This window comes from Bubalus kerabau, chromosome 6, assembly GCF_029407905.1.
Source record: "Bubalus kerabau isolate K-KA32 ecotype Philippines breed swamp buffalo chromosome 6, PCC_UOA_SB_1v2, whole genome shotgun sequence".
NCBI classification, from domain to species: Eukaryota; Metazoa; Chordata; class Mammalia; order Artiodactyla; family Bovidae; genus Bubalus; species Bubalus kerabau.
In genome coordinates, this window is record NC_073629.1 from 57,052,563 (window position 1) to 57,080,396 (window position 27,834).

Below are 27,834 nucleotides of genomic sequence, written 5' to 3' on the forward strand. Positions count from 1 at the left end.
CCTCCAGAACTTAAAGAAATGAATTTTTTTTGCTGACAAGCTACTCAGTGTGGTGTATTTCGTTATGGTAGCCTGAACAAAGACAAATAACCCCATACCCTTCAATAACACATAACGCTCTAAACCATTCAATAACAGCACATAAACAGCCCTCTTATGTGCGTGACCTTATTTAGGTCACACTGAAGTGAAAAGTGTGAGGTAATACTATCCCCATTTTCAATAATAAGTGAGGCTCAGAGGTGGATGAATCCAAAGTCACTCAGGTAGATTCAAGAAGACGTCAGAGCAATCTTCTGACTCATAACCTAGTAATTTCCCCCACTAGCTACATACCTGAACAAGGAGAAATTACATGTTTCTGAATGTGACTCCAAAGATGAGTCCATGAGTGACTTCTTACCAGAAGGGAATCTAACGGGGTCATTCTGCTTAGTGGCTTAGCCACACAGCTATTCCAATGGGTGAGGCAGAAATAGAACATGGTCACAAGTCATGAGAGTGGAGCAGCACCTGACCAGGCTTCGGGATAGAAATCAGACAGTTATCTTTGTGGGTATCTGTGGTTCACTTAGGAACCATTCCAAGGACTCCAGGAGAGCCAGATAGGATGTAAGTTAACTCATTAATTAAAAGCTCAGAAGAAATCACAAGGTATTTGAGGTAGGAGCCGATTAGGCTTAGGGTGTCTCCTGTTACATAAAAGGTTGTAATGAGCCAGCTTCCTCCGCTTTACCTCCCTCCCTAGCATCTCTTAAAGATATGAGGGTTCAGCTTGCATGACTCAGAAGAACTGGGTTTCATAAACAACAGGACACCAGAGTCATGCTTAACCCTTGAGCATGCCACTGGGTCTCATGATGTTCCAGAGTCTGACTATGGGTTTATGATAGAAAAAAAAAGAACCAAGAAACTGGAGAGGGAAGAGCTGCAGGGGTGAGTGAGTGTGCAGAGAACCAGGCTCCCCTTGGATTCTGGCTATGCTGAGGATAGTGCCCAGTGGAAAATTCTGGCCACCCGTGTAATGGCCCCATAGCTCAGCTGGACAAACTCGCTAATCTGGCAACTGTCACTTTATTTAGTGATCCAGACAACACGATTGAGTTTATTGACAGTGGCCTGGACTCCAGGAGTCACATGGGTGACATAGGCCTGGGCAGGAAGCACACCTTCTACCCTCCCCGTGGGCACTGCAATGCAAGTTTCAAGGCCCTTTCCCCCAGAGCTGAGGGGATTTCTATTCACTCCTGTTAACATATTTACAGAAAGGTATTTGGGGAAAACTTTCACATGTGCAAAGCAGCATTCTGATAAGGCGTGCAGAGCCCCACAGAGTCCCGGGGCTGAAGGTCACAAGGAAGAAAGCAAAACCAGTAAACTCGGGGATGTTTTGTCCTGAACTTGTAAATCCAAACCATCTCCCAGTTATGAAATGGAAAGTTTGTGGGGAAAAACAAATGCTTTGGTTATTACGGTGTTACTACATTCATAAAATATATTTCATTGAGGGGGGAGTTTACACAGGGGGTAATGAGATTTTTGCTTTATAAATTATTTATAACCACTTAATCCAGGTACTGTGGGTTATTTTTTTTATTCCTTCGTTTTCACAGCTACACAACACTTCAGTATTTCTAATTTATTTCTGCTTACAATACAGATGTTCTCAATTGTGTTTCTAACTACATTTCAACCGTTATGATCGCATTTATTTGTTTGTGTCAGCACACAAGCAAGGGTTGAATGTGCACTACACAATAGTGAGGCTTCGAGAAGCCTGTAAGAGGCCTCTTGTGCTTTAGTTATCAACAAATTAAAGCAGCTTGGCAGCACTATCTTTATCATCGGTGGTTTTAATCTCCAGATAATTCCCCCGCAGTTGGGTAAGCAGGACGACAGCCCTCTCTTAGTGCAGAAAGGTTGCACGCCTTAAAACAGCACTTTTCACGATGACCATTTGGAAGGAACATTTGGAGAACATTTGGGTTATGTCCTCTAACTGAATTTCCAAGCTGTTGGTAACAGGCTAAAGAAAACGCAGTCTGTACTGAATCCTAAGAAAGCAAGAGTGTAAGAGCCTTGAAGGTCATGTGTAAATATTGACATTTTAATTTTTTTTAGCATACCCAAGTGGAGCCCTCCAGTTGCTTATCTTGCCGTAAAAACCCACCCATCTGCACTGCCCTACAGGAGTGTGGGGAGAAAATCTGATCTGAGCAGCCATGGGTACTCCTCCTGCCTTTGCTAACAAGGATGAGTTTTGTTTGTGCAAAAACTGAGTCAGAGGGGCGTTCCTCCCTTCTCGTCTCCACCACAGACCGATGCACCTGATTAGATAACAGAAATCTGTGGGCTGAATGTTCGTGTAGTGACAGGAAAGCCAAGAGGCAAAAGTACACAGGGAAGATAACCTCTCACTTACTCACAGAGGCAAGTCAGGGGTCCAAAACCGAAGTTATTCGGGGAACCGATAACTGGTTAATTTGGCCAGAACACTCTCCTGTGTGTCCTCAGGAGCAGTGTGAGGAATAAATGCCAGCATGTCTTCAGGGTCTCTATCCTTCTCACAATCCAGGACACTGCCTGCAGAGCTTAATTCAAGCAGAGGAGAATTCTGAAGGTGAAGTACAAGTGACAGCCTGATCTTCCCACCAAAAACGGTGGTTAGGGTACCCCACGCACTTCGCGAGTTCACCAAGATGCTTCAGTGTTACCCGATGAAGGCATTCCTTTCCTAATCCAGAGCCAAGAGCCCACTTACATAGAACAGCCTGGCAGTTTGATGACTCACCAGAAACTCCTGTCTCCCCACAGTGAGGTCACTAGAATCATTTCCCTCCTGAGAAATGGTGAATGCAAATACAGGTCCAACAGATTCCAGGAGCCAGGAGCCAGTGAGTGAAACATGGAGGAATCAGGGACATCTCAAGTGGTCTTTGGCCTAAAAGGTCTTTTCTAGGTGAAAAGAAGAAAATCGAATGCAGGAACAAAATGATCTTTGATGCTTCATAACTCAAGCTCAAACTTACAAAACGGGGAATGTGATATTAAAGACCAACTCTCTTTTCCGCCCTCTGTGTTTGAGCTTTGACAGGAACTCCTCAAATATTCTAGCCTCTGTGCCCAAATCAATGTCATGATTTACAAGTCATGCTAGAGCTGAAATGTTAACCACCCTTCCTAAGTCTAGTCTTGCTGAGTCCTGACCAGTACAATTACTGAAATAGTGCAATAAAGTGCTCTCGAAGATATGTTGCTTGTTTTGTTTTTAAGCAGTACTTAGTGGGCACTTTCATATGTGCTAAGTTGATCCATTTGTGTCCAACTCTGTGTGACTATGTACTGTAGCTGCCATGGAATTCTCCAGGTAAGAATATGAGAGTGGGCTGCCATGCCCTTCTCTGGGGGATCTTCCCAACCCAGGGATTGAACTCGTGTCTCTTATAGCTCCTGCACTGGCAAGGATCTTTACCACTAGCACCACCTGGGAAGCTCGAGTGGGCAGTTGGCCCCGTTCAAATTTTCCAAGTGGGCAAAAAAATGTCAGCTGGCCCCTTCTTCTTCTCTCTGTGCTTTCCCTTCACCTACTTAGCAAACCTTTCCTTCTTTCCCAATGATGAAATTGCAAGTTTCTTCTAGCTCAACTAGTTCCTTTTAGTCACTGGAAAGCAAAGCTAATCACTACCTTAATGTATTTGCTTGCATATGGTAGTTTTGTATTTTGCACAAACCAAAAAAATTTTCAATTTGAGTGAAGCAAAGAAAAACAAAGGAATGACTCTTTGGAGGTGGAGTGTCAGAGACATGGATAAAATATAACTTGGGGCAGCAAAGTATACTTTCAGCATCCTTAAATCAGAGGAACCAGTCAAGTCAGTATCCACCAGGCAGACCTGGCAAATTTCAGGACAGGCTCCCCCCTACAGTCCCACTGTGATGTTTTAAGCATCCTTTATAGTCAGCTCTACCAACCTACCTTGCAATCCCTGGTAGCCCAGACAGTAAAGCGTCTGCCTACAATGCCGGAGACCCAGGTTCGATCCCTGGGTCAGGAAGATCCACTGGAGAAGGAGATAGCAACCCACTCCAGTATTCTTGCCTGGAAAATCCCATGGACTGAGAAGCCTGTTAGGCTACAGTCCATGGGGTCACAAAGAGTCAGACACGACTGAGGGACTTCACTTTCACTTTCACCAACCTACTCAGAACTTAATATTCCTAAATACCTGAACTAAAGTAACAGAGTCTAGGTATTCTGGTTATTTTCAAGACCCTACTGGACACTGGTTTGAAACAATCCAGAAATGAATAAAGAGCACATTGGAGTTTCTTTGAAACAGCTAAGTTAGAGTAGCACAATTCATTGTTTTTATACAGAAGTTGATTACCTGGTTAGCCCTGATTTGTTTCAGTTTAAAGTGATGCCTTCTTTCCGGTTTGGTCTACTCTGCATACTTGAACCTGCAGAGGTGGGAGGGGAGACAAAGAAGATGTGTTTCATTTGAGCTTGTGAAAATGATGGCTCTTATCAAGTTCAATGTCATAAGTTTTCTTCCACAAGAAGGAAGAGTATACTTCCCGGTGATCGATGGTTCTTTATTACATAGAAATGGTTCCTAATTCTCAGCAGATAGAGCACTTGAGGTAACAGGAGTATTCTCCCAAGTCACAAAGAATAATGTGATGGTCAATATGATTGACTGTTGTAAGCTTTCATAGCTTGTTTCAAACTGAGATCCTGAAATATGGAAAAAGAACAGTGCCGGCTGGCCAAGGGAACCCATTGCTGGGAAAAGGAACATAAACATCCCCAAAGGCCATCAGACAATGATCATTTTCAACATTAGTCTGAAAGTGATAAGCTAATAAGAATAGGAAACGTAGGCTATATATACTGGATTCATAAAACATCCTTCCAAAAAAGGGGAAGTTTTTAATTTTCCATGATGTTTGAAATCTACAATGGTCTGGCATTATTTCCACATATGTTAGGGAAATTCATTTTTACTTTCATCTGGATTAGTGTATGTCAATCAGTGGGCACATCAGAAGCACATGGGAGTTACTTGGGGCTTGAGGTTTTGTTTATTTGTTTGTCTTCATAAAATATTTTAGTATCTCACTATGAAACTACACTGAAATTGAATTTCATAGGCTGTGTCAAAGAAACGTGTACTTTGAAAAATTCCCCAAGTAGCTTCTGAGAATGAACCCCTAATTCAATGACTTTTTGAATGTTGTGATGAAAATCATTCAGATTTAAAAACCACACCTTCTTAATCTGGTGCTTGGGGACAAGGAAAGAAGAGAGTCTTTAAACACTAAAGACAATTTTGACAAAAGTGGGCACAAGGTTAAGGAATTTAGAACCCAATATAAAAGAAGCAAAGGACCCTTTCTTCCCTTGTCTTCTCTCACTGTCCTCTCACAATTCTTCTCTCAGTAACTACTCTGCAAGGTTTTTACTGCTTGGTTCTCTTACACTCTCTCCCTACACATTTGTCTAGATGATCTAACCTATCTCCTTGGCTCCAGCTCCATATATATTTGACTCCTGCCTTAGTCTGCTCAGGTTGCCACAAGATACCATAGACTGGGTGACTTACACAACATTTATTTTCTCACAGTCCTGGAGGTTAGAAGTCTTAGCCAAGATGCTGGCAGGTTGGTTTCTTCTGGGGCCTATCTCCTTGGCTTATACATGGCCATCTTCTCCCTGGACCTTCACCTGGTCTCCTTTCTGTCTTTCTAGATCTTGCTATCCTAATTTTTTCTATCAAGACATCAGCTATATTGGAATAGGGTCTATCCTAATAACCTCATTTTAATTTATTACCTCTTTCAAGACTTCATCTAAACGTACAGTCACATTCCGAAGTGTTAGGCTGTTCAGTCGCTAAGTCGTGTCCGACTCTGCATCCCCAAGGACTGCAGCACGCCAGGCTTCTCCATCCATCACCATCTCTCGGAGTCAGGACATCAATGTGTGAACTTTAGGGACACGCAATTCAGCCCTAATAACTCTGAATCATCTGACTCTGGACCTACATGATGACTGGCTCCTGTGTTTGAAAAACTCTCACATGAAAACAAGGGACAAGACGTCTCTACTAAGAGATCAGAACAAGGAGCAGAGTGTGGAAGGTAAAGTGGGAAAGTCTCAGCCCAACATAAAGAATTGTGTGACAATGAGAGGAATCCAGTTCTTAGGGGCTGCAGGCCCTAACAGTGTGTCTCCATCTCAGAAGGTCACAGCAGAAGCTAGCTGGACCCCCTACTGCTCCTGTCTTCAGGGATATCTAGCAGGAGCCTAGAAGATATCTTTTTCTTCTTTAATTTGATGACTTTAATGAAGGAATTAAATCAAGATGATCAAAATAAAGCAATGTGCATGCTAAGTCACAAAGTCGTGTCTTTGTGGTCCTACGGACTGTAGCCCACCAGACTCCTATGTCCATGGGATTTTCCAGGAAAGAATACTGGAGTGGGTTGCCATGCCCCCCTCCAAGGGATCTTCCAAACCCAGGGATTGAACCCGTGTCTCTTACGTCTCCAGCATTGGCACGCAAGTTCTTTACCACTAGCGCCACCTCAAAGTGAAAGTGAAAGTGAAGTCGCTCAGTCGTGTCCGACTCTCTGCGACCCCCTGGACTGTAGCCCACCAGGCTTTTCCATTCATGGGATTCTCCTGGCAAGAATACTGGAGTGGGTTGTCATTTCCTTCTCCAGGGGATCTTCCCAACCCAGGGATCAAACCCAGGTCTCCCACATTGCAGGCAGACGCTTTAACCTCTGAACCACCAGGGAAGCCCCAAATAAAGCAATGGAAACGTCTAAAAAGCCTGTGACTAGATGTGTCTGTAAGTACAGCATAATCAGATATGAGGAGAAAGGTTTTCGGAATTCTTAATTCATGACTTCCCTGGAGTAATATAATGGCAAATTACGTAAGGGTGAGAGCTGTTTCAAACATAGTGAGGCCTCAGGTAACACTGATGGGGAAGGCTAGACCAACTCAGAAACGTCTTTCCCAAGACAAAATCATCATTCAACAAGTGGATATCCATGGCAATTAAATGGAGGTTTTCCCCACCAAAATTACAAACATCAGAAACTGAGTGGTCTGACACAACCTCTTTGTTCTCAGCATCAGCTTACAATGTATGCGCACCAAAGCCACTCAAGAGGCCATCGTATGGCATGTGTCAGCATCCAAGGGCCAGTTGTGGGAAGACCCTGACTACAGGTCCCATTCTTCCATAGACAAGTCTGCTGACCTATGGTGGGGCCTTGTCTTCTCAATTTATTTTTTTTCTTTTATTATGATTTTTTTTAATTGGAGGATAATTGCTTTACAATGCTGTGTTAGTTTCTGTTGTACAACAATGTTAATCAGCTGTGCGTATACATATATCCCCTCCCTCCTGAGCCTCCCTGCCACTAGCACCATTCCACCGCACTAGGTCATCACAGAGCACCAAGCTGAGCTTCCTGTGCTTTACAGCGGGTTCCCACAAGCTATCTCTTTAACACATGGTAGTGTATATATGGGAGAAGGCAATGGCAATCCACTCCAGTACTCTTGCCTGGAAAATCCCATGGATGAAGGAGCCTGGTAGGCTGCAGTCCACGGGATTGCTAAGAGTCGGACACAACTGAGCGACTTTACTTTCACTTTACACTTTCATGCATTGGAGAAGGAAATGGCAACCCACTCCAGTGTTCTTGCCTGGAGAATCCCAGGTATAGGGGAACCTGGTGGTCCGCCATCTCTGGGGTCGCACAGAGTCAGACACGACTTAGCAGCAGCAACAGTGTATATATGTCAATCCTATTCCCTCAATTCATCCCATCTTTTCCTTTCCCCCATCCCATGTCCACAAGTCTCTTCTCTAGAAAAATGATACTGATGAACCTACTTGCAGGATAGGAGTAGAGAGCCATCCTCAATTTCTTAATCTGTAAAACAGGAGTAACAGTACCTAGCTTCACATCAAGTTGTGAGAATTGATGAGATTATGTAATTTATGAATTCATGCAATTTAATTGAACTTAACTGTGAATTGTAGATTAGTCAACTATATGGTATTAGTACTATTTCCCTCCCAAAATATTATTGACATTATGCTTTTCTTGTTGCCCAAGGTCACTGACTATGCGTGTGTGCATGTGAAGTCGCTTCAGTTATGTCCAAATCTTTGCGATCCTATAGACTGTAGCCCACCAGCCTCCTCTGTCCAAGGGATTCTCCAGGCAAGAATAGTGGAGTGGGTTGCCACTACCTCCTCCAGGGGAACTTCCCAACTCAGGGATCAAACCCATATCTCTTTATGTCTCCTGCATTGGCAGATGCATTCTTTACCACTACCGCCACCTGGAAATCCCATCACTGCCTATACGGTGTGCTATAAATGCAGGTCATCTCCTTCTTAGATGGACCATGAAAGGTTTCTAGGGACTCTGACAGTACAACTCATTCAGAAAGATGCAGAAGATGTCCTAGACCCAGTGAGGAAAATAATCCAGGAGAGGCATTCCTATCCCAAGAAACTATAAAGAGATGATCAAAACCAAAAGCTGAAAAATGTGCAAAAATGAAGAAATTCCATACATCAGAGCAACAAGAGATCTTGTGAATCTTTTCATAGATGATAATTCCAAACTTTACTCAGGATAAAGCTCTAGGATGCTTATTAAAAATGCAGACTCTCCCTTCCTGGAAATCCTCCCCACCACCACCATCACTACCACCCCTGATATTCCAGTTCACTAGGACAACACTTTGAAAAACACTTACCTGGAGTGGATTCAGACTCTCAAAAAAAAATAAATAAATAAAAGCCATGCTTCTTACAACACTATGAAGGCATGAAGGCTTTGTGGTATTTACTAAATCTGGGTTCCATGAGAAGAATCTAGGGGTGACCTCGGGTTTCCTTAGCATTCCTCTTTAGTATCTCTACCTGCCCACCTCTAAAATATGCCACAGTAAGCATTCAAGTTAAGTAAAGATTTTGCGCTTGCCGGGCAAAGCAGTCTCAAAACAAGGCCCCATTCCTTCTTTCAGATTGGCATCCTAAACACCTAAATCTAGAAATTCTGAATTTGCCAGCTGCACAGAAGGATGAGAGCTACGTGTATGACAGTGTCAAGTCCCCATTGAGCTGTGCAAAGCTGTCATATGTAAAGCAAAAATATATATATAAGCAAAGCTGACTTAGCTTATAAGGGGCTCTTCCTGGCACATGTAGCTCAGGTGGAATGAAGGACCTGAGAAGATTCATCCAGTCCGCCCAACCCACCACCCACTTTCATTAGTGTACACATGAATAGGTGAAACAGCCAAAAAAACAACTCTATAATGTATCTGTGATCCAAAAGTCTACAAGCAATAAATGCTGGAGAAGATGTGGAGAAAAGGGAACCCTCTTACACTGTTGGTGGGAATGCAAACTAGTACAGCCACTATGGAGAACAGTGTGGAGATTTCTCAAAAAACTGGAAATAGAACTGCCATACAACCCAGCAATCCCACTGCTGGGCATACACACCGAGGAAACCAGAATTGAAAGAGACACGTGTACCCCAATGTTCATCGCAGCACTGTTTATAATAGCCAGGACATGGAAGCAACCTAGATGTCCATCAGCAGATGAATGGATAAGAAAGCTGTGGTACATATACACAATGGAGTATTACTCAGCCATTAAAAAGAATACATTTGAATCGGTTCTAATGAGGTGGATGAAACTAGAGCCTATTATACAGAGTGAAGTAAGCCAGAAAGAAAAACACCAATACAGTATACTAACGCATATATATGGAATTTAGAAAGAGGGTAATGATAACCCTCTATGCGAGACAGCAAAAGAGACACAGATGTATAGAACAGTCTTTTGGACTCTGTGGGAGAGGGAGGAGGGGGGATGATCTGGGAGAATGGCATTAAAACATGCATAATATCATATAAGAAACGAATCACCAGTCCAAGTTCAATGCAGGATACAGGAAGCTTGGGGCTGGTGCACTGGGATGACCCAGAGGGATGGTACGGGGATGGAGGTGAGGGGGGTTCAGAATGGGGAACACGTGTACACCTGTGGCGGATTCATGTTGATGTATGGCAAAACCAATACAATATTGTAAAGCAAAAAATATATTTAGAATAATAATAAAAAAATTATAAAAAAAAAGATCCTGAGGCTCTGAGTAAGAAACTGAGACACTTACAAGAACTTTTGGAATTGTTTTTATACCCTGGTAATCATGATCGCTGAGGAAGTTGTAGGGCCATTTTTCCTGCTCTTGACATACTGAACTCACCTGCTGTATCTCCAGATCATGCCCACTCAATTCTGTATCCACAGCCACATGCAGCCTCGGGGTTCCACCTTGACAGCCTGACCCACTTGAATCCAGGAAAATACTTGAATCAGTGAGGGATAACTAATAGTAGGTGACATGCTAAGACAAACTCTTGTATCTAGCACTATTTCTTTCTTTGCTAAGTATACTTATAATTTGATCAGTAGAATATGTGTAGCACTCTCTTTTATAATATTTTTATAGAAATCAATACAGTGTAACCAAATTGGTGTCAATAGGTTAGGTTCCTTATTTGTCATTATTGAGAATTTTCATTTCTTCATTGAAAAACTGTTGGTTATGTCATGCCATTTGACTTCTGGTTCAAGTGCTTTCAAAGAAACTGATTTATAAAAACGCATCTTTGAAATCCTGACAGTCTAAGAACTGGAAAGTCTAAGTCAAATCAGAATAGCAGACTGAAGTTGGTTAAGATGGGAAAGTAAGAGGGTAACTAGAACAACAATATTAAGTACACATATATATGTTTACCAACAAAAGGCAGAAGGTCAAATGAAGCAGGCAGTAATAAAAAATGGGCAAGCACATTTTGATTTATCTTTTAAAAAGTATTCAGTGTCCCAATACTTTTCCCATTGAAACAAATACATTATTCAAAGGGAAAATGTGTATGTGGAACATTAAGACAAGACTCTTATTTCAATTTCTGAGCCTAGTAAGCCATCATTTGCATCATCTCTCCATTTATGAAAGGTTTCACAGTGTAAGGTGCACTTTCAAAAGCACTATTTATTCATCTAACCAACATTTTTTTTTTTTAGTTGCTCCTCTCTTGCATGTTAAAAAAATCACTTTCCCCTTCTGATCTGGGGAAATTATTTTTTAACATGCAGTTTTTCCCCTAGAATTCCCAAATCCTAGTAATGACAAAAAATAAAAATGACCACCAAGTTCCCCATATTTAGAGGGTGCCATTTCACTACTTCTCACTCATTGTACTCGGTTGCTAGTCATTTGACAGTTTCATAGAATGTAAGGAGCATGTCTCCTAAGCCTCTAAAAGTTTCTAGGAATGCCCTAGGACCTATAGAACTCTTCTTTGTTTGCCATGTCATGTAATTGGCTGGGCATTAGGTTTACAAATAAACCTTGAGTATATCGATTTTAAAAGAATTAAGGATCACCTATGTTGTATCACGGAGAAGGCAATGGCACCCCACTCCAGTACTCTTGCCTGGAAAATCCCATGGATGGAGGAGCCTGGTAGGCTGCAGTCCATGGGGTCGCTAAGAGTCGGACATGACTGAGCGACTTCACTTTCACTTTTCACTTTCATACATTGGAGAAGGAAATGGCAACCCACTCCAGTGTTCTTGCCTGGAGAATCCAAGGGACGGGGGAGCCTGGAGGGCTGCCGTCTATGGGGTCATACAGAGTCGGACACGACTGAAGTGACTTAGCATAGCATAGCATATGTTGTGTCATACACTGTAATAGAAATTACAAGAGAGAAGTAAAAGCAGGGCCCTGACCATAAGAGCTCAAAAGGGGAGAAATACATATAAAAAACTTAGTAAATATAAAGCAAGTGCTCTACAACCGAGGTAAGGGCAGTATCTGAGGGTGGATTTTTTTTAACCTAGTTTATCTGCCCAATTCTCTCACTAACATCCTCGACTTTCTATGCTGGTGAGGATGAGCATCTGAAACACATAGCTGTCATATGTTTTAGGTACTATGATCTATTTTATTTACATTCTTCAAAATGTTAGAATGTGTTGTGAAAATATGTCCTCTGAGCCCTTTTTGAATACAAGCCAGACTAATTTCACTTAGAAATCACATCAGATTAATCTTTTTATCTTGATAAGAGTATTGAATTAGTCTACTAGGCGGATCTAGTGAATCTGGACTTGAGCAAAAATTCTGAGAGGGTCTCGAGATTTCCTGCTGGTCAAGTTGAAATGTAATTTATACCAAATGATACCACAGTAAGATGGATTCATAATGGTTAAACTACAGCACCCTAACAGCATCAGTCAGCCTGAGGAGAGTTTCTAAGACATACCTTAGGCCTGTGCCCTAGCACTTAGCCAAACATGTTATGCAACAGTTTGCCTGAAGACATAAAAACTGTGCTCTACTAAAACTCCAATGAATTTAAAAATAACAGAGTAGGGCAAAAAACTGGTACTGAGCCCGGTCCCTGATAAATATATTTTTTAAAGTTTCAATAATAAATGAATGAATAAAAAAATGGATTGCACAGATTTAAAGGAACTAACATATAATAGATCACATGTAATGAAAGAAATGTGAGGTCCTGCACCAGGGTCTAAAGCTACCGAAGTACAACAGCAAAGGAGAGGGTTTACTAGGCAGTTTGGGGTAGCCAGACTCTCTCTCCACAAAAAAGATAAAACATAAACAAAAACATTAATACTCTAATTGGTTATAACCAATTATAATTCAACAGAAGTATGGAACCTAAAATGAAGAAGATGGTCATCTGGTTTGTACTCTTGATATAAGCCCATATCTGGAGCATTTTGTTCAATTCTGAATGCTACACACTGAATAAGTTAAAGAAAAATTGAATGGTGAGTAAGCTAAATAGGATGTCATATGAGAAATAATTTATTATACAGGGTTATCATCATAATCATAAAAGGAACTAGGTGACAAGCACTTCACATGAATTTTCTTGTTAGATCCTCACAACATTTTGCCTGTGAAGCAAATATCAGTATTATCCCCCTTACAAATAAGAAAAGGCTGAGAAAGGCCAGGCAATTTGCCCAAACTCAGGTGATAGATGAAGGCAGCCTTGAGTCTCAACAAGGTTTCTCTGATTCTAGAGCCTACATACTTAAGAAGAGGAGACAAAAATGGGAAAGACTATTGCGTGGACACAAAATTAGAGCCTATTCATATTGGCTTCAAGAAAGAGCACTGGAACCAAAGCATGGAAACTACTAGGAAAACTGGCCTCAATGTATGAAAAAATGTATAATAGTTCTTTTAGGTGTCTCTACAGATTCCCTCCCATGGTTTTCCACACCATTTCAGGTCAAATTGACCATTTCCTTAAACAAGGGCAATTATATTAATTGCAAAGAGTTTTCTGTTTTCTGTGTAAGACTCATAGTTCAGATTTTTAAGGTGGTATATTACTGTTGGCCACTTTTCTATATGTGTCTATATTTCTGTTCCTCTTAACTACTGCACAGATCTGAGTAATGCGAGGATCCAAGATGTGTTGTTTTGACTTTATAAAATATACTAGTTATAGTTGCCCTTGAAAACTGAGAATTGTGCTCTCCTTCAGTGCTACCTTGAAGCCACCATGGGAGATATACAAGTCACCCTTGGTTTTGAAAAGAAGCAATCCATTTCCAAGTTGCAATCTACTTGAAATAATCTCCCCAATTACATGGAAGTAATTTACTCTATATTTACTTTCTGCTTTGGACTATCAAATATCTCCTCCTCTCACCCCCAGGGGCAGCAGCTGGGATTAAAAGTTCCACTACCCTCCCAGCTGGGGCTTTATTATTTAACTCTTTCATGCCCATTTAAGAGCAGACAAGGTTTGCACCAGATGATGACTGAAGTCCCCTTTAGCCTAAGACATAATATTGCAATATTAACCTAACTTATTTTAGATCCAACCTATTTCCAAAGATGTTTATTGTTTTTAGTACAAATTCTTTCTCCAGCACAAAGGCTGACCTATATAAAGCTAAGCAGTTGAAAACTAAAACATTTAATCAAGTGTCAAATCCACCTATGCAATACCAAACAGATAAATGCATATATTGTTTGCTCCAAGGTCAGGCAAAACTCAAGTGGCACTAAGCCCAGTCACCCCTCTCAGCCGGGTAAAGTCTAACTTTCCATCCTACCCATGGAGGCCTCCAAAACTCAGAGGAGAGGGCATTTTTTATTGCTAATTCTCTGTCCTGGGTGTAGCCCTGCGAATCTCTGGGCTTCTTCCTGTTCTAGCACCTATAGTGAGGAAGAAAAATCCTTTTCAAATCAATCTTTGCCTCTCACAGCCCAGAACCATGGGTGAGACTGACTCCTGGTTTGTTTTTAATAGTGGACTTAATTTCATATAGCTGGTTCAGGTTTACAGAAAACCTGAGCAGAAATAACAAACGGTTCCCATGTCCCCTTCCCCAGCCCCTCCTTTATCCCACAGTTTCCCCAATTATGACACCTGGCCTTGAATTTGACTTATGATAGAAGAGTCCAGGTTTGGAGTTCTGAAGTTCCCTGCCCTTCAGATGATAGAGCATGTGCTCAAGCCCACCCCTGTTTTAAATTGAACTCACTTGCTCTGGAGGCTTCCATCAGCTGCTAGGACCATCCTGAACTGAGTTCTTCAAGAACACAAACCCGGCCCAGAGGCAACCACTGCTAAAAACAAGCCAGACAGCAGGCAGGAGGCAGGAATGGGCTCTGGCAAGAGCCCGAGGACAGCAAGTTTCAACAGGGTATTTTTTGAAGAGATTGTTGGCGACATTATCTTATTAAGTTACAGCAAGATCATCCTTCCGTGAGTAAAGTCTATATGAAAAACAATTCAGCAAACATCACGGTGCCGTTATCTGTGAGAGTTGCCCCTGCAAATCTCTGACCAGGGCTGCTGTGCTAGGATGAACCTCTCCCCAGGCCTGGCCCTCTTTCTGCACTAACTTTTAATTGTTAATGAATTAAACTTGCTGAGGAGATAAGAATAATGTTGTTTTGTTTGCACACAGGCTGCATGACTAACAAGGACAATATAAATAAACCCATTCCCAGCTTTGTCTGCAGGTGTACGCATAGCGCCTATGTTCAAGTGAAGCCTGGGATGGCTCCCACACAAGATTAGGTGGTTATTGCGGAAGCCAAGGCTTGCACACTGTTAAAAGCCCAAGCTAATATGTTCACTTAAGACATTATGCCTAATTATGCTATTTGTCAGTAGGGAAACCTGTTCTCCAAACCTGAAACCTTCCTGATGCACCGATGTGGGTCTGAGTCCTATAAATATGCCAAGACGACTCTGTAGGATTCAGAGCCAACGATGCTCCATGATGTTTATGAAAATGAGCAAAATCAAATCCTTGTGCATTCTGTCCCCCCAGGATGGTATGAGTTTCTTTTTGGTCCTGTAGCTATCATAACAAATAAGTGTAAGGGGAACTGTTTGTTCTTTTATTTTTGGAAACTTACTGCAATCTCTGCAGGCATCTCCTATGAAATACAGAGCTCTCTGTCCACCACATTGTTTCAAGGTATTGGTAGGGAGGGGGTTCTTTATTTATGAGTTTGTTTCAAATTCGAAGAAGGGCTGCCCTGGGGCATGTAAAGTACAGCATGCTGACTGTGGTTAATAGCACTGCATTAAATATTTGAAAGTTGCTAAAAGAGTAGGTCTTAAAAGTTCTCATCCCAGAAAACAAAATTTTTATAACTAAATATGGTGACAGATGTTAACTAGACTTATTGTAGTGATCATTTCACAATATATACAACTGTCAAAGCATCATGTTGTACACACCTGAAACTAATATCACGTTATACATCAATCATCCCTTAAAAAAAAAAAAAAAAGGAATGCCTTCATGACCAGGAGAAGTTACTAAAGTCTCAAGTTCTGAGTCATGGTTTGGGCTTGGCTCCTGATGTTAGTAGAGTCAAGTGTCTTGTGGTTTGTATTCCTTGTCTGTAGACAGGTGTGATGTGGTATGATAAGAACACTAACCAATGTTTTGGCCGTGTGCTGAGTACACAGAATCCTCTGGTGATGTGTGAACATCGTGTGTGTGTGTGTGTGTGTACCTTCCTCTGCCCCTACCCCATTGATATAGAGGAAGCAGGTCCCACCAACCAGGATAGGAATCGATGCACTGGGAGCCGATCAGAATGTCTGCAGATCACTAACCACCAGTTCAAAAGGCTTCAAAAAAATGAATTTAATTTGATTAATCAGAGACTGAAATCACACATCAAGGCCTTAGGAGATCTCATGGTGAACTAAATCAAGTGGATCGCTTCATTCCTCAAATCCTGCCTGTGGCTCCCAGGCAGAAACTGTAATCTCTGGGAGCTTACAAGGCAATCATTCACCCCCAGACATATTTGGACTCTTCCTCCAACAGGTAGAGGCTTGAACCTATGCATCCATCCTCATCCATACCCCTACAGTCTTGTCATATATACTAACATGTCCAAATACCCAAAATCACCCTAAATTCAATATAGTTATTTATGTTTAAAATCTGCAATACAGCGAGTCTAAAAGTAGCTCGCTATTACCTAAAACAAGATCATTCTCCTGCATCCCACATTTCCTCCTGTAGGATCCCTGCCTTCTCTTGTCTCTTCATCAGACTTCTAACCAAAGCCCATTGTTGCTCACTGCTCCTTGACTTCTAATTCTTCATTTTCCCCTTTCTCAATTTTACTGCTCCAGACTCTTAATTGCCTTGGTTTTTCTTATTTCTCACCATTCTAACCCCTTCAGAAATACTGCAATTTTCTCATTAACTTAATCAAGATCTTTTTTACCTTTTTTTTTTTCCTCTGTGCCAATCTGGCTCTAGCTTTTACCTACTATCATTCCACCTTTCATCCAGCAACCACTTTCCATCCATCCATTTCACAAGTGTTTATTGAGCATCTGTGGGCACCATGCACTGCTTTAAGCATTGGGGAAAAGAAGATAGATAATAAATATCCCTATTCTCAAGGAGCTCATGTGAAAATGTGGATGGATATGTACGCAGTGTGTGTGGTCAATAACTTCAGTGTGGTACAAGTATTATGAGAGGAGCCCCAGTGCTCTGGAGGTCGGAGAGGGAGAGGAAAGTGATCAGACCTTCTCCTCCTCCACCAGGCTCATGTCCCCTCTGCAACATGAATACCAAGCCTGGGCTCACATCATTGACACTTCACACCTGAAGAGTCCTTTTTATCCAAATCTTGGCTACATTATGAGATCATAGGCCCTTGGGTTCCAGTAATCATCAGCACATATACTTATCTCAATCTTGGTGAACTTTGAGACTTATCATTGTGTGTGTGCTCAGTCACTTAGTCATGTCCGACTCTTTGGAGCCCATGGGCTGTAACCCACCAGGGTCCTCTGTCCATGGAATTCTCCAGGCAAGAACACTGGAGTGGGTTGCCATTTCCTTCTTCAGGGGATCTTCCTAAGGCAGAGATTGAACTGTCATTCATAGGACCCAATTTAAAAATTGTTTTATATGTGTTGCTTTGCCTTCTCAAATCAAGTTTGACTTCCAATTGGAGGGTCTGTAACTGTGTCTGCATACATCTCTTGTATTCTTCATAGTGTTCTGCTAGGAACACAATAAAAACACAATTAAAAAGACATCAGGTGAATCACTGATACTTAGATTTTCCTGACCATTTCCGCTCCTCCCTCCCCCTGCTTTCTTAACAGAAGTAACATCACATCTACACATAGTAAGCACTCAATAAAAGGAAGACAGTGAGATATAAGAGAGTACAGGAACTTTGAAATTAAACAGATCCAAGTTCAAATTCCAATTCAACTACTCCGTGTTTGATCTTGAGCTAGTTTAACTTTTCTGAGCCTTACATTCCTGAATTGCAAAATGAGAACTAATAATACAAACTTCTTTCCGTTTCCAGGATGGTTAAATAAGTCTGTGAATGTAGTTTGGCATGTAATAAGGGACCAAAACCTGCTAGATCCTGTCTTCCCCACTATTCTTCCTCCTCTATCACCACTCTTTCTCAGCAAGCAAAATTTGCCAAAAACCAATAGAGACATTTAAAACTTCTCCACCTGTGTGATTTTGATTGCCGAACAGAGCTATAAACTTTTCTCAAGCAGCCAACCTAAAGCCTGGTAATTAACTACATCATGTCCTTCACACCTAGCATATCACAGGGAAATTGTTGGCTTATGTACTTTTTTTTTTAGTGTTATTATGCGGACATAAATGTATAAGAATTCTGTGATCTTTGAGTCCTACGGCTCTCAAAAACGTGAAGCTGTACATTTTTTGACTGCCCTTCATTCAGTCCACAGGAATGCGAGATCCTGTACATTCTGCTACCCACAGAAAGGGTTAAACATTCCCACTACAAAAAGACTTAGTGTTCTAACTATAAATGTCATGGGAACATGGCCTGGAAAAGCTGAAGGCCATTGCATTATACAATTACCTATTTACTGGAGACAGTATATTTAATAACTAATCATCTAATCTAATAATACAGAAGAATATCAGACTGAAAGGTCAAGTGTTTAGGATTAGGGAGAAAGCAGCCTTAAAAGTACATTTAAAAGAGCCTCACAGATCAACAAGTCAGCTTGAGATTCTGCCATGTTACTGCTGCTCCCAGGCCTTTAGGGGTCTAAGAAATGTCACTATCTTTCAAACTCAGAATATTTATTACAGACTCTGCTCATAGGGGTTTTATTGCATGAAGTCTCTTCATTAGCACTTGAAGATGATTATTTCACCTTGTGTAATGGCATATTAGCTCTATGAAGAAAAATGTTATACTAGGAGATTTTCAATATACTCTTAATGAGAGCTCTTGCCCTAAATGTTATTCTTCCCTTGGGACCTGCTTGTGACAAGTTCTGTTTGCTTCCATTTGTGGTTCTTTCTTCTGAATGTCTTTCTCAGAGACCTAAGTGGTCATTATTCCTAGAAATTTTCATGGTACAAACTCTTCATTTTGTAAAATCTTAAAAACCTCATATGGAAAAGCACCTCACTTTTAAAAAATCCCTCACTTTTAAAAGCCTGAATGGACACCTTCACCATTCTTTAAAAAGGAAAATTCTTGTCACAATTCAAATTCCATGGATAAATCTCTTGAAGAACCACAATGCGGTTCTGATGATACAAACTTGGTCAAGACATTTATCTTTATTCCAGATATTTAAGTCCTTTTCCTTGATGTTTTAGTAAGTCACTCTCACTTCAGTCACCTGATGTCTTCAAATCTTGGAACTTTTTTTACAGTTTCTCAGAGTAGAACATCTTTGGAGAAAGATCCAAGTATCCCCTCTTCTTCCAAAAACTCCCCAAAACCTAAAACCCTATAACTCTCAGGATAGAATAGGTTATTCTGAGGTAACAAAATTAGCCCTGAACTCCCAGTGGATTATCAAGACTAACTTTTATCTTTTTGTTCCATTTTATATTCATCACAAGTTAGTGGGAAACTACTCATATGGTTATTCAGGGACCACGTTGAAGGAGGTTACACCAACCTAGCCAGGCATCCACAGCAGAAGGAAGAAGAGACAAGGGGTGTCTCATTGGCACCTTTCTATGCCTTGACTCAAAACTGACACCATCCTGCTTCAGTTTACAATGCATTAGCTAGAACTTGTCGCAGATCCCCCTAAGTTGCAGGAAATGTGGTCTTCTCTATGTGCAAAACATAAGAGGAGAACCTGATATTGGTGAAACTAGAAATACCTAAACCAAGCATGGTGTTTGGTGGTAGTTTAGTCGCTCAGTCATGTCCAACTCTTTGGGACCCCATGGACTGTAGTCCTCCAGGCTCCTCTGACTGTGGAATTTTTCAGGCAAAAATACTGGAGTGGTTTGCCATTTCCTTCTTCAGAAAACCTCCCTGATCCAGGGATCGAACCCAGGTCTCCTGCATTGCAGGCCTGTTCTTTACCAACTGAGCCACCAGGGAAGCCCCAACACAAGCATATGCACACTAAATATTACCACTGTCTACACTGAGACAAGAAGAATGAAGCCAACCAAAAAGTTTGAACACAAAGCAAATCTCTAAGCCTGGCTACCCAGTGAATCCAGAATAACCCAAACAGAAGTACAAATACTTCCTGTGTGCTCTTGTCAATTGGAAGGTGAATCCAAATTCACGTTCTGCTTTTAGATCCCTGATTTTTTTTTCAATACTTTGTTGTAAGATTTTTTTTCCCAAAGTTTTACACTCTAGGCAATAAAAGAATTTCCAAAGAGAAAGACTGATGCTCACTAATTTAAGTTTAAGGTCAGTTACCATGTGTTGCATATCAAATTCCCAGCAAATCCCAAGTTCCTGAGTGGGAATTTGGGCTCTTTAGTATTTATTTCCATCAGATCCTATGATTTGCTTCTCTTTGTTCAAAAGACAAATTCATACCCAAAATAATGCCTGGCACAGTACCTGACTTAGAGCGGATGCTCAATATATGTAACAATGCTTAGGAATAACAAAAGAATGCGTGTGAAAATAGAAAAAAATATAAGAGAATATACTTATACAAATTTCTAGACTTACACTCAATGCCAAAACAATGAATTTCAAAATCAGTGTGTCTTACCAATTGCATATGATAAATAATGTCAAGGACAGTGCTGATTATAGTAAAAGGATAATTAGGGAAAAGACAGAGACGTTTCTGTTTTCTTCCAATTTTGAATCTCCCCCCTCCCCATTCTCTTTCCCATTTGGACAGATCCTTATGATATAGTTTTCATTTATCAAGGAGGTAATATCATGCCAGCTTCACACCAGGGAAAGCAACTGTGCTGTCTTCAGTACCCATCTGAAGGGGAGAAGTCACCAATCGTTCTTGGAAATAAGGTGTTGTTGAAAATAATTGTGTAATTCTTCTCTTGGTAGAAGAAAATATTGGCCAGGATTGTGCAAAAAGATTCTTCTATGTTGGAAGAGCTTTGACTTACAACTCAGCCATTCTCTGCTACATACATAAAATGGTAGTCATGTCAGAAAAAGAAGCCAATATGAGGTTGAAAATTCTTCATTTCAGTTGGACTTTTCCTTGGGCATAAAAATAAATCATATATAGTATATAGTGAGTTTTGCTTCATGTAAGGCAGTGTTCTAAAGTTACCAAACCAAACTTGGATCCACTCACCTGCCACACAGCAAAGTCAATCTATTGACATCAGGTTGTGGTGAAGTAAAGTACAGCGTTTATTTTCAGGGCACAAGACAAGGAGAGTAGGAAGCTCATGCTCAAAAGACCCGAACTCCCCAGTGGCAGTCAGGGAACAGTTTATAGAGGCAAATGTGGGGGTGAGGGGTACAGAGTTCAGGACTTTCTTCTGATCCTTTGGTGGTGAGGTAACAGGGTGTTCAGGAAACTTAATCACCAACTTTCTGGTCCCAACCAGTCTGGGATTTACATGTTCAGCATGTTGTCACCATCTTCCACCTGGGTGGGAGTTTCATTTCTGTAGAACAGCTCAAAGATATACGCATCAGATATTTATGTATATTCCTTGAGGAGGAAGTAGGACTCTCTTTTTTTGCTGAACTATTATTCAACCTACCTTGTTTAACTGTCTTTCCTTTGTTTCCACATTCTCTCACTTCCCTAATTGGTAACTCCTTAAGTCTGCTGTTTGGAACTCAGAGAAAGTCTAGGATACTAAAGCCTTCTCTACAAAGAAATGGGAGACATGGAGGGGCTTTTGTTTCTGGGAGGATGCTGCAGTTTCCTGATTTGTTTCAATCCCTGCTTTTCTTTGTCACTCCTCCTCCTGAGGGAAATAGAGGAGGAATAAGAAAGAGAATAAAGCTTTAGATAGAGAGGATAATCATAAAGTAGGCAAGGAAACTTGGTTTAAGGGGGATTCAGCTTCATTAAGCATGTTATATGTATTTTACTTCTCCAAAGTGGGGTCATGTACTCCACGAGTTGTGCAAGATGACAAGAAAGTATTAAAATACTTCTTTCTGTTTATTTTGTAATTTCATTATTTAATTTCTATGTTTGTGTATTTCATACTTTACATAACATATGATGTAATGGTACTTGTGTAAAAAAGAAGTATGTATGAATGTATACATATGTTAAAGGTACATGAATGATCATTTGCTTATTATTTTTTTTTAACTGATGAGATAGGATGATGATGATGATGATGATTCTGTTTACAGAAGAGGAAACTGAGGCATAACAACATTAAAATGACTCCTCCAAAATGTCAAAGCTGGTAAATTACAGAACTGGAAACAAAGTGTCTGATTCCCACCTCTATGTTGTCTGGCATGATCATTAAAGAAATTCTTGGTGTTCAGACACTGGTGCCTGAAAACCAATCTCATTTGTGCCTGCAGAAATGCCAATCTCTGGGGCAGAAGAAATTCCATACTTTGATCATTTTCCACAGGGCATTAGAAGGAAAAGAAATTGAAGGAACCAAAGCCAGACAAACCCTAGGTAGTAAATGCAAAAGAATTCACAGAAAGTAAAAATCAAAGGGAAATGTCACAACATTTGGTCCAACATCCTATTCTTCACCCACCCCCTTCATGTCCTTCTACGGAAATCAGATTCCTGGCACATGCAATCCATTGTTTGGACATGCGGTAGTGGACCCAACCAGATTCCTAACACCAGGGAGTTGAGAGGCAATCAACATGAATTGAGACACTCAACACGAATTGAGTCTCATCTTCTGCTGATTGAGCACTGAAGGGTGTGACTCCTCATGTGGTCCCTAAAAGCTACACCCACGGGAGAAACATTTTACGTTGTTCAAAATACTCAGAGCTATGTCACTTTTTGTGGTTGTTATCTTCAATTTTCTTAACTAGTAATGAGTGATGCTCGTAAATGTTAAGCCAAAAAGCACTAGACTCTCTGTAGGACAGTCATTATAGAAGACTTTGAAGCTTAGGAAGAAGTTTGAAGCTTAAAAAATTTTTAAAAAATTTAAAACTCTATATTGTACACATTAAAAAAATAAGTGCAATGGAGTACTTTATAGGTAACCAAGTTTCTCAGGCAGTGATAAAGATTTAATTTTTTAAAATCACTATCAAACTCTTTTGCACATTATTTGCATAAGTTCTCAAACAATGGGACTGTTTTCATGTAAATTTCTTTTCAGGGAGATTCTTGCTTTCTGAAAGCAGTGTAACTGTAGCTGAGTTATATAAAGTAACATTTTATTGCCTCCTGCGGAAGATGCTTTGTACTAATGATCTGAAAACTGGTGTTTCGTGCTTGGTATTAGTCGATGATCTGTGGTTCAAAATGTGAAGAAAAAGAGGGGCCTTTATTTTTTAGTTAATTACTTTTGACTAAGATGGTGAGAGCGCTTCCCAGAACTTCCTGGATCACTGAAATCCAGAAACCCACTACAATACCTAAATGAAGCCATTGACCCCATCACAGGAGGGACAGAAGGGAAAAAAAAAAGAAAAGCGATTCACGAATATTGTACATGCCTGATTTCAGTGAGAAATCTTTCTGTGTTTCAGAAATCTCTTTTCTCTAACTGCCCTTGTCACCTTACTAGCTGAGAAAAAGGAGATCAAAAAGCAACATGAATATGTAAAAAGGTGAGTTTTGTTGGAACTACAGAAATAGAATTGACTGCCCCATCACAAACAAAGCTCCCCTCCCCCATCCCCCGGGACTTCACAATGAGAAAAAAACAGAAACAAAACAGAAAAACCAACTTACTCGGTTTAAGGTTTTTGGCTCAGATATACTTCTATCTGAAAATTATAGCAAATCAATCAATCAATCTTTTCTTTCACTCTCTGTCTGTCCCCTTATTTCTCAGGGAACTCCTGAGTTCTCTAATTCCTGAACACTCCTAGGGTAGTTCAGCTTATACAATAGAATGTTCTGTGATTGTTTTCTGAATTCCACATTAACTCCTGTCTACATTTGCAGAGAACATGACTCCTTGATGGCATTTGACTTTCAAAGAGTAAAGGCTCAACCCAGTTTAGATAACCCAAGTCCTCAATGCATAACACACAAAAAATGTCGGTCCTGATTGCAAAGTTCAGGATAGAGCTGTGTCAGCTAATTTAATCATTGACCATGAAATACCAGTTATCTTAATCCTAAATGGCTGCATATTTCTGTGCAATTGAATACTGACCCTACTAGGAAGAATTCAAGGATTTCGCTTTTTAGTAAATACTGTTAGAAATCAGATGTCTCAATTGAACACAAAATAGTAATGTTTTTTAGGCACTGAGTCTTCTCCCCAATTCTCACATGCTACTACCCTTCCTGTAGTCTCTGGCTTAGGCTAGTGGCTCTCCTTCCCGCCACCACCCCCAGCAGAACCACACACCCCTTCGGCTCCACCTCTATTCTTATTTTGTTTTGTTTTTTTCGGTCACCAGTTGAAACATTCTGTGTCCGAGGATTCCATTTGGACACTTAGGAAGAAGAGCACTCTGGCAGAACTGGGCCACAGGAAGCAGAGAGCTAGCTTGGCATCTCTCTGACATATTCTGTCTCTCGGTCTCCTTTTCCTTTCTGGATATCCGACATGCTTGCTACTGGCGTGACAAACACAACAAGGTCGAGATGTCTTCATTTTCTGCCAAAGCGAGGCCTCTGCTACACTGTGATGGAGGTCCTGTATTTTCAAGGCCAGCTCGGCATCCCCAGCTGCTGTGAGCCAGGCAGGAGATGGAGGCTAGGAGGCTGTTGAGGCCCAGCCTATGGCCCTGTGTGGGACCTCAGCAGAGAGGCCGGGGGCCTGAGGAAACCCCAGCAGCAAGGGAAAAACAGATTGACTCTCAGTGACTCATTTAGCTCCTGGATTGGACAGATCTCTCCCCTGCTGGCAATTTGGCTCAGCATCAATAGTTTGGATACCAGGCTGAATAGCTTAAAATAATTAGGGGGAAAAAATCTGCAAAACTGCTAGCCATCCAACTCTTTACTCTGTGCTGAAAGACATGGGACAAATGACATCTAGGTTATTAAAAATGAAGTCACTGGATTTGCTGTCCATTTGGTCCAAAAAGCGGAAAACTGGATAAAACTCAAATTTATAATTCAGCGTAGATGGCCTGTTTGTCCTTGAGGCGATCCATGAATTTTGGCCAGGCAGGCACTATGACATGTGGAAGTAATAGGGCGGGGGGAGGTGGGGGCAGGGATGAACAATGTTCGATTTCACCCCCACTCGCTTCCACCCCCTGGGTGGGGGAGGGAAATGAAAATGTCAATAAAGAGTGTGAATGCAAAGAGAAATGGAATGGGAGCCCAGAGTTTAGTAGCTGGCAGTTTCAACTTTATATACTTTAGGCCGACAGGCGGCTGGATTTCCTGTACTTTATATCCAGTGTACAAAAACAGAAGCAACAGGCTCATTTGGTATCAGTAAAGGTCAGTTAAAATTATAGAGACATCCTTTGGAGCAAATCCCCAGTCTTGTATTTGCATATTTATGAACTAGAGATTATGACAGGCCATTCCATTTATTAGAGCAGTGCTGCTATAGTTAATAGTCTGTCAGCATTTCCATTATAAACCCCGTTTTTCAGTGTTTTAATATCTCAGCTGTTAGAAATCACATCAGGCTGAAAAGTGGTCTTCAGCCTCTCCAGGCCACAGCAGGGTGAGCTGCTGGTGGTAGTGGTGATGGGGCTTTGAACCCAGCAAAGGCACTTAAATCAAGTCGATTTTTACACTGGTCATTGGCAGTAAATAGAAAATCAAGGATTCTGAGAAGCGTTGTTGAATTCCTTTCTTTCCCCACCACCTCGAGTTCCCAAATCATCTTTCCCTTGTCATGGTATACTTGTCAGTATTAGGGCTTTCACTGTCTATTTAGAGGAAAGACTAGGATTTTAGGACAAAGATTGGGTGCTTTAACTTGTCAAAGTAGTCTCTCCCCACTGGAATTGAGAGGGTAAAGAGCCCCAGAGTCGAGCAAAGATGTGGGAGGCCTTCATTCACTCATTTAGAATTAGGTCACAAAATCATGGAGACTGGCAAATTCAAGTTCTGCAGGATCTGTTGGCAGGCTGGACACCCAGGGAGGAACTGATGTTGCAGTTGAAGTCTGAAGGCCATCTACTGGCAGAATTCTCTCTTTCTCAAGGGAGGTCAATCTTCCTCTCAAGGCTTTCAACTGATTAAATGATGCCTACTCACACTAAAGCCCATCAAATTAAGCAGTAATCTACTTTACTCAAAGTTTACAGCCATAAGTGTTAATATCCTTTTAAAAATACTTCCACAGCAGCATCCAGACATATCTGACCAAGTATCCAGGTAGAGTGGCCTAAACAAGTTGCCCCCTAAAATTAACTATAAAAGGCATGAATAACATCATATCTTAAGCATCTCCTGTATATCAAGTTCTGGGTTTGACCCTGGCAACACAAAATTACCGACACAGTCCTTGTCCTCAAGGATCTTATGGTCTACCATCTCACTGCTACCAAGATTACACAAGTTACAGGACCCAACAGAATCAGCAGTTAGTTCCATCCTTTGCTTTCTCTTTTCAATGACTCAGGATACCCTCTGTTAGAAGCATTTTGGTGGGTATGATTTCAGCTGCATTCTCAAGAGAAGGCACTGGTATCTAGGGACTCCTTATCATCCAGGAAGACAGCTTGCTCTTTCCAAACCAAATTCTTGTCATTTTGACCTGACATGAAGCTGCGGAGTAACTCAGTGATAGTCAAAGCTCCCTTGGGATTTGAGAAGCTATTGGAATAATAGGAAAAAGGAAGCAGGTTGCCTTCTCATTAACAAGTCATTACAAAAAATGAGTAGTCACTCCTGTTACATAGCTCCTGACATATCTCTGGAGAAACCCCACATCCTCAGTTGGAGAGTCTCCATGGGGTAGGTTGAAAATTCCCACACTGCTAAGCAGAGCTTCCAGGATTCTCCCTCCACAGCACTGCATACCAGACCCAAAACCCTGCATCAGAAGACCCTTCAATCTCCAGGATGATCTGACCCTAGCAAGACCATGTGTATAACCAAAGTCTCTAGCTCTATCTTTGAGAGCTGCTTTACCTAATAGAAGCAATTCTTCTTGCCCTTTTGTTTCTTTTTAGAGTCAGAGGCCCTTTTTCTTTACTTCCTTAAGATGTGTCACAGACTTCCCTGGTGGCACAGTGGATAAGAATCTGCCTGCAATTGCACAGGGCACGGGTTCAACCCCTGGTCCAGGAGGATTCCACATGCCGCAGGTCAACTAAGCCTGTGTGACACACTAATGAGTCTGTGGTCTAGAGACTACGAGCTGCAACTACTCAACCCCTGAGCCCTAGAGCCCATGGTCCGAAATAAGAAAAGCCCCCACGATGAGAAGCCCGTGCACCACGATGAACTGTAGTCCCTGCTCTCTGCAACGAGAGAAAGCCCACAAGCAGTAAGGAAGACCCAGTGCAGCAAAAAATAAATTAATTAAATAAGTGAATGTTAAAAAAAAGATGTGTCACTTCTAGATACACAGAACAGGCTTTTGAAGTCATGAGGCAGAGAATGTCAGCACTATATCACTCAATTTCACTGTTAAGAAAAAAATTTTAAATAAAACTAAATGCACAAATTACAGATGCTGCTATTGCTTGCTGTCTGGGGTGGGGGCGGGGGGGAACCTGAAGGCAATTGGAATAAGAAGACCAAAAAGTGCTGATTCAGTCTCCTGAGAGTGTAGCTCAATATTCCATCAAGAGATGCAGCATTCAGTCTAAGAAACAGCTGTCTCCATGTCTATGAATTTG

At 41.2% G+C, this 27,834-nt stretch overlaps 2 long non-coding RNA genes across 2 annotated transcripts; one reads left to right on the forward strand and one right to left on the reverse strand.

Annotated features, from left to right (window-relative positions):
* Nucleotides 1-948: 948 nt before the first annotated feature.
* LOC129655176 (uncharacterized) lies at nt 949-14,793 on the reverse strand. Its single transcript, XR_008715797.1, has 4 exons — nt 14,664-14,793; nt 10,324-10,408; nt 4,389-4,461; nt 949-2,955 (listed from the first exon to the last, which is right to left on the reverse strand). It is a non-coding gene; the product is annotated as an uncharacterized LOC129655176 (long non-coding RNA).
* Nucleotides 14,753-27,596, forward strand: LOC129655177 (uncharacterized). Its single transcript, XR_008715798.1, has 3 exons — nt 14,753-14,887; nt 23,590-23,670; nt 27,163-27,596. It is a non-coding gene; the product is annotated as an uncharacterized LOC129655177 (long non-coding RNA).
* The last annotated feature ends 238 nt before the right edge of the window (nt 27,597-27,834 follow it).